The 13,157-nt window shown below is 46.4% G+C and overlaps 1 non-coding gene across 1 annotated transcript; it reads left to right on the top strand.

Moving 5' to 3' along the window:
* Positions 1-2,330: 2,330 nt before the first annotated feature.
* Positions 2,331-2,413, top strand: TRNAL-UAA (transfer RNA leucine (anticodon UAA)). The gene has a single exon. It is a non-coding gene; the product is annotated as a tRNA-Leu (tRNA).
* Positions 2,414-13,157: the final 10,744 nt, after the last annotated feature.

The following is a 13,157-nucleotide window of genomic DNA, read 5'->3' on the forward strand; positions in this document are numbered from 1 at the left end:
ATGGAAGCACACACACTGAAGCACACACTCGGAAGCACACATACAGAAGAACACACACTGACGTATACACACACACGGAAGCACACACTTGGAAGCACACACTCGGAAGCACAAACTCGGAAGCACACACTCGGAGGCACACACTGGGAAGCACACACTTGGAAGCACACACATAGAAGCACACACACCGAAGCACACACTCAGAAGCACACACACCGAAGCACAGACACCAAAGCACACACACCAAAGCACACACACCAAAGCACACAAACCGAATCGCACACTCAGAAGCACACACTCGAATGCACTCACACCGAAGCACACACACGGAAACACACACACACGAAAACACACACACCAAAGCACACACTTGGAAGCACACATACAGAAGAACACACATGGAAGCAAACACACAAAAGCACACACACGGAAACACACACATAGAAGCATACACACCGAAGCACACACTCAGAAGCACACACACCGAAGCACACACTCGGAAGCACACAAACCGAATCGCACACTAAGAAGCACACCCTCGAATGCACTCACACCAAAGCACACACATGGAAACACACACACACCAAAGCACACACTTGGAAGCACACATACAGAAGAACACACCCGGAAGCAAACACACAAAAGCACACACTCGGAAGCACACACATGGAAGCACACACACACGGAAGCACACACGGAAGCACACACTTGGAAGCACACACACGGAAGCAGATACACGGAAGAACACACATGGAAGCGCACACACACCGAAGCACACACACTGAAGCACACACACCGAAACACACACACACACTGAAGTATACACACACACGGAAGCATACACACACACCGAATCTCACACTCAGAAGCACACACACGGAAGCACACATTCTGAAGCACACACTCAGAAGCACACACACAGAAGCACACACACGGAAGCAAACACACACAGAAGCAAACACACACTCGGAAGCACACACACACTGAAGCACGCATACACACACATGGAAGCACACACATGGAAGCACACACACCGAAGCACACACTCGGAAGCAAACACACTGAAGCACACACACACACGGAAGCACACATGCAGAAGAACACACACTGAAGCAAACACACGCATCGGAAGCACACACTTGGAAGCACACACACCGAAGCATGCATGCACACACGGAAGCACACACATGGAAACACACACTCGGAAGCACACACACCGAAGCACACACTCAGAAGCACACACACACGGAAGCACACACTCGGAAGCACACATACAGAAGAACAAACACGGAAGCAAACACACGCACGGAAGCACACACACCAAAGCACGCATACACACACATGGAAGCACACACACCGAAGCACACACTCGGAAGCAAACACACACACACAGAAGCACACACACGGAAGTGCACACACTCGGAAGCACACATACAGAAGAACACACACAGAAGCAAACACACGCACGGAAGCACACACACCGAAGCACGCATGCACACACTCACAGAACCACACACACGGAAACAGACACTCGGAAGCACACACACACAGAAGCACACACACACTAAAGCATACACACACACGGAAGCATACACACACACACACGAAGCACAGCATTTTGAGTATTGGCATGTTTGGTATCTATTTACCCAAATTATTTTTGAGCTTGTTTGTTGCCCTGAAAATCTGCATTTGATAAACAAAAATTGCAGCAGCCACCATTTTATTTTATAGGAAATCTGCTTTCAAGAAACTATGGAGCTGTCTGGGGGTTTCCAAGTATTTTTCTAGCAAAAAAAATGCAGATTTAAAATGACAGTGAAAAATAATTCAAATGTAATTATTAAAAATTGTCCTAATCATGTGTAGTGGAATTCCCTGCAATGTGTGGAGGTCACCTTCAGAGAGCCTACAATACCGAGGAGGAGGAGGAGGATCAGCTATAACTCGTCTCTACTCCCAGCACATACACACATATGGGAACTCCTCCGCACTCTCCTCACCTGTGTGTGACCTCCCTATAATATACGTTATACAGGAACTATTTCACTGAGTACAATGAGCACTGCATGGAGCGACCAGCGAATTCATGACATCATGCTAGGCGGAGTCTCACACCGACGACACAAAGTCAGCTCTCCCTATTACAGGCAGGAATGTGTTTACTAGCAGCCGCCTACTTCCTGGATATCTTTTATTGTATTTATATTACAGTACTGGCAATCTATTCGAATAAAAGAGAGCAAACAATCCAAATAAATGATAGTCTGATACAATATACCGTTTTGTATACTCGATACAAGCCGTGGGGTGCTGCAGCGTATACACTCACCAGGATGGCCGAGTGGTTAAGGCGTTGGACTTAAGATCCAATGGACATATGTCCGCGTGGGTTCGAACCCCACTCCTGGTATGTGTATATGTTCTTTTAAATAAAAGTTTATTCAAAGGAAGCAGGAGTTGGTGGATTTTACAACTTGAAGAGTATTATGAAGCACAATGCACAATTATAGTAATCATATCTATATTTAGATCATATTATATTATATACTAATTACACAGAAAATGATATATAGATATATACATATATATATATATATATATATATATATATATATATATATATATTGCATATTATAACAGTATAGAAGAGTTTAAAGCAGTACTCCAGGCTCTGTCAGAAAAAAATAAAAAGTCAACAGCTACAAATACTGTAGCTGCTGACTTTTAATATAAGGACACTTACCTGTCCCCGAATCCAGCGGTGTCCTCCCCGAACCAATTTTTCAGTCGCCTCTCAGGTGCTCCTACCACCATTTCAGGTAAGGGAAACTGGCAGTGAAGACTTGCAGCTTCACAGCCAATTCCATACTGCGTGAAGCGGGTTGTGCTTTGTAAATGGTCCAACAGGAGGGAAGGAGGAGTGTAGCCAAACTTTCAGATGACTTTGCAGTGGCAAAGTGAAGCTTCCCATTTTGGACAGAACAAATACTGTAGCTGCTGACTTTTAATATTAGGACACTTATCTGTCCAGGGATTGTGCAGTGTCCTCACTCAAGCCAATTCTCAGCTCTGGGGTGCTGGCACCGCCATCTTGGGTAAGGGAAACTAGCTGTGAAGCGCATGCACAAATCGCGTGGCGCTTTCTCAATGGGCTGGCTGCGGCGCGGGCCGAACCTCCGGATGAGTTTGTCACAGCGAAGCCAGCAGGAAGTGGGAGCGGGTATCTGTCAAAACCAGGTACCCGCTCCCCCCTCCCCCCCACAAGGTGCCAAATGTGTCACCGAAGGGGGGGAGGAGGCAGACAAGCAGAGCTTCCCCTTTTTGGGCCGAAGGCTCCGTTCACACCTGCGTGTTTCAGGACCATGTGATATTTGCTTGCCTGGCAGCCGGTGACGTCACTGGCACATGTGTCCTGTCAGCCGTGACAGCGTGCCGCTGGAGGGCTTTGTTTACAGGTTTACACTTTCATAATGGGCTAGTAAGCGATGCATACTAGCTCATTATGATATTACCTTGCAGGAAGAACATTTTTAATTTTATTTAGAAGTTTACTACAGCTTTAATGGCACTTCAAACATGGGAAGCTAATGTGCATTTTGCTGCACATTTTTGCATGCAGAGAACGTGCGATAACAACGTGTGAAAAAAGTGCAAAAAAAAGAGAGAAAAGTCAGCTCATTTTGAGCGCGGCTCCAGGTAGCCGGGGTCAGCGAAGGAGGCGTCGCTGGCCCCGTCATCTGGTATGGACTTAAAGGGGAATCCCCACGCTGAAAAATTGGCGTGGGGGTCCCCCAGGTCCATATCAGATCCTTATCCGAGCACGCTACCCGGCCGGCCAGGAAAGGGGGTGGGGACGAGCGAGCGCCCCCCCCCCCCCTCCTGAGCCGTACCAGGCTGCGTGCCCTCAACATGGGGGTGCCTTGGGGAAGGGGGGCCGCGTGGGCCCCCCCACCCCAAAGCACCTTGTCCCCATGTTGATGAGGACAAGGGCCTCTTCCTGACAACCCTGGCCGTTGGTTGTCGGGGTCTGCGGGCGGGGGGCTTACCGGAATCCGTGAGCCCCCTTTAATAAGGGGGCCCCGGATCCCGACCCCCCACCCTATGTGAATGAGTATGGGGTACAATGTACCCCTACCCATTCACCTGTGAAAAAAAGTAAAAAAAAACAACAACACACAAGGGTTAAAATAGTTTATTGCACAGCTCTGGGGGTCTTCTTCCGCGCGCGCCCCCCCCCATCCCCAAGGCACCCCCCATGTTGAGGGATTTTTGTGCGTAGGGATTCCCCTTTAAGTCCATACCAGGTGACGGGGCCAGCGATGCTTACTTCGCTGGTCCCAGCTACCTGGAGCCATGCTCAAAATGAGCGGACTTTCCTCTGTGTGTGTGGGCGAGTCCGTTCATTTCAAAAGTAAGGCGGATTTAGTACGGGCAGGTAACTCATTCGGAAAGTCCGGCGGACAGTCCGCCAGACTAAGTCCGCTGGATAGTCTGCTACGTGTGTACGCGGCATAAAGGTGTTTGTAAGGTGATACTTTAGAAAAGAAACCGAAACACTGATAGGTATAGATAATTTGAAACAAGCTCCATGGGGAGGCGAGAGTAGAAAGAATTCTATTTCTATTGGATGTCTGAGGACATGTGATATAGCAATATCTGCTTGTTTCTGTAATATGCGTAAAATGGGTATGACAACCATCTCTCACCAATCCTTGTTTGCTGGTCTTAATGGCTGAGGGACCCTTTTCAGCTTTATAGCGTGAACTCCAGATAGACTGCCCTGATGTATGAGATATGATGAGGGACTACCAGGTCTGTACTAAGATGTATAGGCTGTAAGTGATGTTTGGCAAGATTTGCCTTGACACACTGAGAAGTCACAATAATTGTCTGGAGTCTTAAATTACACACACACACACACACACACACATACATATACATATATACAGGTACTACTGTATCTAACTCCCTTCAAAAAATGATCACTGCCACACCGCATTGTAATAGTATCTGCGAGTAAAGCTGATAATTCACCCTGGGGTTGTTGCTGACTATTCAAGCTGGCTGAAGTTCTTTTCTGTTTTTCTGAGGTAATGGTGGCATTAAGTGAAACTGACAGCTTTGTTGATTGTTAAAGGTGACTACCATCCTCTCCCTGAGGCAATGGTGGCTGTAGGTGAAAACTGATAGTTTCTCTGAAATAATCCTGACTGTTAAAGATGGATACTGCCCTCACTCTGAGATGATGGCGGCTGGAAGTGAAACTGACAGACTTTTTGATTATTAAAGATGACGTCCGCCTTCTTCCAGAGGTAATGGTGGCTGCAGGTGAAAACGAACAGTTTCTCTGAAATATTGCTGGCTGTTAACCGCTTGCCTACCAGCCACCGTTATTATACTGTGGCAAGTCAGCTCATTCCCTCAAATCCCCTGTAGCTGTATGTCAGTCCCTTTAACAGATATAGCAGGTGTGCCTCTGCATGGTGGGGAAGCTTGTGCGCGTGGCCGGTGGCCGAGACGTCCGCTGGCCACCCACGATCGCTCCACAGAGAGCCAGAACGGGGATCTGACAATGTAAACAAACAGATCCCCGTTCTGACGAGGAAGTACAGAGTGTTCGTCTGTTCCCAGTGCTCAGAAACATCGATCTCTCTGTACTCCCAGTCAGTCTCCTCCCCCCACAGTTAGAGACACCTCCCAGGGAACACAGTTAAGTCCTTGATCGCCCCCTAGTGTTAACCCTTTCCCTGCCAGTGTAATTTATATTGTAATCAGTGCCTTTTTATAGCACTGATCGCTGTATGAAGGTCACTGGTCCCAAAAAAGTGTCCAATCTGTCCGCCACAATGTCACAGTCCTGCTAAAAATTGCTGATCACCACCATTTAAAAAAAAAAAAGTAGAATAAAAATGCCATAAATCTATCCCCTATTTTGTAGACGCTATTACTTTTGCAAAAAACAATCAACATACGCTGACTGCGATTTTTTTTACCAAAAATATGTAGAAGAATACATATTGGCCTAAACCGATGAAGACGTTTTTTTTTGGGGATATTTATTATAGCAAAAAGTAAAAAATATAGTTTTTGTTTCAAAATTGTTGTTTTTTGTTTGTTTTATAGCGCACAAAATAAAAATCACAGAGGTGATCAAATACCACCAAAAGAAAGCTCTATTTATGGGAAAAAAAGGACGTCATTTTTGTTTGGGAACAATGTCGCGTGACAGTGCAATTGTCAGTTAAAGCAACACAGAGCCGTATCGCACAAAATGGCTTGGTCATTAAGGGGGAAAATCTTCCTGGGCTGAAGTGGTTAAATACTGCTACTCTCCTCTCTAAGGTAATAGTGGCCTGAAGTGAAACTGACAACTTTTTTGATTGTTATAGATGGCTGCCATCCTCTCCCTGAGGTAATGATGGTTGCAGGTGAAAACTGACAATTTCTCTGAAATATTGCTGACTGGAAGGCCTGATTCACACCTATGCATTTTTAGTGCATTTTGCAGATTTACACTACACAGTGTGTTCCATAGGGAACCATGTTTAATGGACTGTAGTGCAAATCTGTAAAATGAATAAAGCGTTAAAAATGCATAGGCGTGAATCAGGCCTTAAGCCTGGTACACATGATCAGATTGTTGGCCAACAGAGCGTCAGACTTTTGCCAAAAGGGTGTGTGCCTGGACCTTGTCTTGCATACTAATGGCACACAATTGTCAGCCAACAAACGCGAACATAGTGATGTACAACATGGAATTTCAGCTCTTGAGCGCCACCTTTTGGGCACCTTCTGCTACTGTTGTGTTTGGTGAGCATTGATTCTGAGCATGCTTTTATTTGACAGACTTGTGTACAGATGATACGAAAATCTGACAGTTGTCCACCGAAAATTTGCTAGCCTGAAAATCACCAAAACCATATAATATGAGTTCAAACCTTAAGAGTTTCAATTTGTATGCAATTAGGCAGGGCCTTGCACTGCATGATTTTGGTAAATCTGAAGACAAAAATCTGCAGAAAATCTAATAATGTGTATGCGGCCTTAAGCCTTGTACATACGGTACGAATGTTGACCAACCGAGTGCCGGATTTTTGTCAAAAGGGCGTGTGCCAGGATCTTGTCTTGCATACTAACGGTACACAATTGTCGTGCCACAAACATGAACGTAGTGACGCACTACGAGGAATTTCAGCTCTTAAGCGCCACCTTTTGAGCCACCCTTTCAGCCCCTTCTGCTCATTTTGTGTTTGGTGAGCATTGATTCTGAGCATGCACGTTTGTACTTTCAACTTTTGTGTAACGGATTTGTGTACTGAGCATACAAAAATCTGACGTCAAACCGATGTCCGCTGAAAATTTACTAGCCTGCCATGCAACATTTGTTGGCTGAAAGTTGGACAACAATTGTCAAAAGGAGCGTACCAACAGTCAGATTTTAGGATAACACTCTGTCAACAGACAATCCCCTGCCAACAATCATACCGTGTGTGTTGACCTAAAATCTTACCATTAGTATGCTCCTTTTGACAATTGGCAAAAGAAGCATACTAAGGCCCCTTTAGACCCCTTTCACACTGCCAGCGTTTTTCAGGCGCTACAGTGCTAAAAATAGCGCCTGAAAAAAACAGCTCCATTCACTCCAGTGTAAAAACCCAAAGGCTTTCACTCTGAAGCGGTGCACTGGCAGGGCGTCAGGAAAAGTCCTGCCAGCAGTCTTTTGACCGGTGAAGGAGCAGTGAACTCACCGCTCCTCCACTGCTGCTTCCCATTGAAATCAATGGGGCAGCGCTGCGATACCGCCAGCAAAATGCCGCTTCGGAGGCGTTTTGTAGGTGGATTGACCCCTTTTTGGCCTCTAGTGGGTTGGTTTTAATAGCGCCGCTAAATGATGGTAAAACAGCGCTAAAAATAGCACCGCTTTACCCCCGACGCCCAGGGCGGCTAGGTGTGAAAGCCCTCTTAGGCCCCTTTCACACTTTTTTACCAAGCAGGTCCACCTATCGGTGTTTCAGGTGTGTGTGATCAGAGGGTTCATTCATCCCTATGGACCGGCAGGTGTAAAGAGACTTGTGTCTTTTTACATGCAACTACCTCTGGGTGCTCTCAAGTCCGCTATAAAAAAACAGAGGAGGACTCCGCGGAGCGAAGGGTATTTATGCGTGGACAGACAGCCCATTTACACCCGGGCACCCATTGAACACAGCGGGCTCAGCGGGCTCAGCGGGCACAGCAAGTTTTTTCTGTGTCCACTGAGCGAACACGGACCTATCATCAGCCTGCTCTGATCAGAGGGGGACTCGTGAGCTGATCGCCTGCTGATCGGAACCGAATCTTCCCCTTGTGAAAGGCCAAACACCTTGTTGGATTTACCCCTTGTAATCCAGCACATTTTAAATAGTAACTTTATCCCTGGACTTTTCCTTTAATTTTACTAACTAAATCACTGAACCATCCTGATTCATTTTAAGAACTCCCATATGGTACAGAGAATTTATTCTATGTTGCTAAGTCTACACTATCAGTTTGGTTTATGCAAGTCATTATTTTGAATTGTGTTATTGTTTTAGGTTTACTTTTAAAGCACTTGAAAAAAACACAGGAGAACAATCTTTGCAGTAATAAGAAGAAAAACAACCAAAGACGCCATCTAGTGGCTCCAGCTGAAAATATCAGTTCTACTTGTCCTTCCAGCTCACCATACAGTGGAATGTCATTAGGTAATGGACCAGAAAGAACATTGCTTTCAACTGGCAACAAATAATAGTTAAAGCGACACTAAACAATATCTTTATTTTTCAAAAATAATCCAAACTCATTTACTACTTAACCACTTAAGGACCGAGCCTCTTTTTGAGATGTGTTGTTTACAAGTTAAAAACAGTTTTTTTTGCTAGAAAATTACTTAGAACCCCCCCACATTATACAGTTTTTTCCTAACGCCTTAAAATAAAATGGCAGTCGTTGCAATACTTTCTGTCACATCGTATTTGCGCGGTGGTCTTACAAGTACACTTTTTTGAATTAGAAAATAAGACAACAGTTAGCCCAATTTTTTTTTATATTGTGAAAGATAATGTTACGCCGAGTAAATTGATACCCAACATGTTACGCTTCAAAATTGCGCCCACTCGTGCAATGGAGACAAGCTTTTACCCTTAAAATCTCCATAGGCGATGTTTAAAAAATTCTACAGGTTGCAAGTTTTAAGTTACAGAGGAGGTCTAGGGGTAGAATTATTGCTCTTGCTCTACCGATCACGGCGATGCTTCACATGTGTGGTTCGAACACTGTTTTCATATGCAGGCACTACTCACGTATGCGTTCACTTCTGCACGTGAGCTCTGTGGGACGGCACGCATTTAACCTCTTGAGATCCACGTTATAGCCGAATGACGGCTACAGCGCGGACCTCCTTTGCCGGGACTACGTCTATTGATATCGTCCCGTGCACGAGCGGCCTGCGCCCCCTGAGGGGCGCGTGCGGCGCGCTCTGTGATCGACGAGTCAATGAGACTCGCCTGATCACCGATCCGAGCAAGGGGTCGATCCCGACCCCTTACCACGTGATCAGCTGTCAGCCAATGACAGCTGATCATGTGCCAAAACAGAGTCGGTAATCGGCTATCTATAAAAAAAAGCCGATCACCGGCGGCCGTGATCGGGACATCAGTCCCGATCACAGCCAGTGTATCAGGACCCACCTGCCCCCTGCCAGTAACCCCCAGAGCCTTAATAAAGTGCCACCCAGCAGTGCCCCCCATCAGTGCCCATAATGCCACCCAACAGTGCCATACATCAGTGCCCACAGTGCCATAATCAGTGCCCGCAGTGCCATACATCAGTACCCACAGTGCCATACATCAGTACCCACAGTGCCACCTATCAGTGCCCACAATCTGCCTCAACAACATTGCTGCACCTCAGTGCCACATATCCGTGCCCATCAGTGTCATCTACCAGTGCCCATCAGTGCCGCCCATCAGTGCTTAGCAGAGCCACCTATCAGAGCCACCTATCAGTGCCCATCAGTCCCATCTATCAGTGGTACCTATCAGTGCCCCTTAGTGCCACCCATCCGTGCCACCCATCCGTGCCACCCATCCGTGCCACCCATCCGTGCCCATCAGTGTCGCCTTATCTGTGCCCATCAGTACTGCCTTATCTGTGCCTATCGGTGCCACCTTATCTGTGCCTATTAGTGTCGCCTTAACTGTGCCTATTAGTGCCCACCAGTGCCGCCCATCAGTGCCCACCAGTGCTGCCTCATCAGCGCATTTCAATGAAGGAGAAAAATGACCTGTTTGCAAAATTTTATAACAAACTATTAACATGATTTTTTTTTTTTTTTTTTTTTATGTTTAGCAAAAAATAAAACTCCCAGCTGTAATTAAATACCACCAAAAGAAAGCTCTATTTGTGGGAAAAAAATGATAAAAAATTTCATTTGGGTACAGTGTTGTATGGCCACGCAATTGTCATTCAAAGTGCATCAGCGCTGAAAGCTGAAAATTGGTCTGGGACTGAGGGGGGTTTAAGTGCCCAGTAAGCAAGTGGTTAAAAAAGAAAAATTCTTATTTATTTTAACTTTCATTTTTTTTTCCAAATAACAGTTTACCGTATATACTCGAGTATAAGCCGAGATTTTCAGCCTCTTTTTTGAGGCTGAAAGTGCCCCCCTCGGCTTATACTCGAGTCATCGCTGTCTGCCTGCTCGATCAGCGTGTCGAGCAGACAGACAGCGGACATTCTATCCTTCAAACGCCGCGCCTCCGCCTCCGCCTTCGCCTGTGATAGGCGGAACACTGAATTTCCCAGCAGCCTGTGTTCCGCCTATCACGGACATCGTCTCATCCTCGTACTACGGACGAGGATGAGACGATGTCCGTGATAGGCGGAACACAGGCTGCTGGGAAATTCAGTGTTCCGCCTATCACAGGCGAAGGCGGAGGCGGAGGCGCGGCGTTTGAAGGATAGAATGGCCGCCGAGGCGCCGACGAAGAGCGGCGATCCTGGCAAGGCACGGGACGGAGGCAAGGCACGACACGGGACGGAGGCAAGGCACGGCACGGGACGGAGGCAAGGAGGCAAGGCACGGCACGGGACGGAGGCAAGGCACGGGCTCGGGACACAGGTAGGCTGGACACACACACACACACACACACACACACACACACACACACATGGACACACACACACAGGGATGGATGGATGGATGGAGACACACACACACAGGGATGGATGGATGGAGACACACACACACAGGGATGGATGGATGGATGGAGACACACACACACAGGGATGGATGGATGGATGGACACACACACACACAGGGATGGATGGATGGATGGACACACACACACACAGGGATGGATGGATGGATGGACACACACACACACAGGGATGGATGGATGGATGGACACACACACACACAGGGATGGATGGATGGATGGACACACACACACACAGGGATGGATGGACGGACACACAGGGATGGACGGACACACAGGGATGGACGGACACACAGGGATGGACGGACACACACACAGGGATGGACAGGCATGTCTCACCCTCGGCTTATACACGAGTCAATAAGTTTGCCAGTTTTTTTGGGGGTAAATTGGGGGCCTCGGCTTATATTCGGGTCGGCCTATACTCGAGTATATACGGTATTTATTTTTCGTGGTCGTATGACAAAAGTAATAGTACAGGCATACAGCAATAGCAGTATGGCTCCCAAAATATAAGGGGCCCAGTGTAGGTATTAACTTTCATTTTTACACAGTTTAAAAAAAAAAGATAAAAATTGTGTCACTTTTATTCCTATTACAAGGAACGTAAACATCCCTTGTAATAGAAAAACGCATGACAGGACCTCTTAAATATGAGATCTGGGGTCAAAAAGACCTCAGATCTCATATTTACACTAAAATACAATAATAAAAAAAATTGTCATTTAAAAAAATAATAAAAAAATAAATAAACGGTGGGGGCCATTTTCTCCTCACTTGTCTCCTTGCCCAGCAGGGTAAAGATCTGATTGCCTCCGCAGCTTAAAGGAGCGCTGCGGGAGGGGGGGCCAGTGCCAGATTAAGAACATCATGGGCCTGGTGCTGAGGATTTTGGTGGGGCCTTTTATAAACAATAAATAAGTAAAAATGCTAACTATTTTTTGTTATAACAAATTCAATTAAAGAGAGAGAGGGAGGATGAGAGAGCGAGAGAAAGACAGATAGAGAGAAAGGGGGTGAAAGAGGTGTGAGGGGTAAGGGAGGATGAGAGAGAAAGGGGGGGTGAGAGAAAGAGGATGCACATGAGCATGTGTGGGAGTGACATCAACACAGCCTGGCCAAGGCAAGTGACCGAAGGCACAGAACCCAGAAGGAAGACCGGGTGAAGATGGAAGTGCCGCCGGATTGATCACAGCACAGCACTGGAGGGCTCAATCTGACAATTTAAGTGTACGTTAATGTGCTAATATGCTGGGCATACTTGTACATCATGGCATAACCTACCCCAGGGCCTCTAAAAAGTAGTAATTTTAGAAAAGTTTACTACTGCTTTAATATCACAGGAGCCTATCATGGGGCCCCTACTTACCCTGTGGCCCTTGGGCAGTGCCTAAGTGCATAGTTGTCAACATTTTAAAAATAATTTCAGGGACACTTTTTTTCTACAGGTGCTATATTTAGAGTAGCTGACATCCCCTATGTTCCTCTATACATCACAATAGTAATTACAAAATTAAATAAGTACTAATAATGGGGCAGAACAAATATGAGGACTGTGATATTTCCTTTAGTTGAACTGACAAAAGTGTGCCCATTCTAGAGCTGGTAACATTGAGGATATTCAGCATAATTTTAAAGAACAGTTTTTGTGGGTAAGAGGCATAGGGGAGGAGTATGGATGGTATAAAAGTGGGAAGTATGTGCAGGTGAGGGAGAGGAATGTAGAGGGTCTAACAGTGGGCACTATGTACAGGAGAGGAGTGTGGAGGGTATGGCAGAAGGCACTATGTACAGGAGAGGAGTGTGAGGGGTATGACAGTGGGCAGTATGCACAGCAGAGGAGTGTAGAGGGTATGACATTGGGCACTATGTATAGGAGAGGAGTGTGGAGGGTATGACAGTGAGTAGTATGTACAGGAGAGG

This window comes from Lithobates pipiens, unplaced genomic scaffold, assembly GCF_037356315.1.
Source record: "Lithobates pipiens isolate NorthernLeopardFrog02 unplaced genomic scaffold, aLitPip1_a1.2 Scaffold_18, whole genome shotgun sequence".
NCBI classification, from domain to species: Eukaryota; Metazoa; Chordata; class Amphibia; order Anura; family Ranidae; genus Lithobates; species Lithobates pipiens.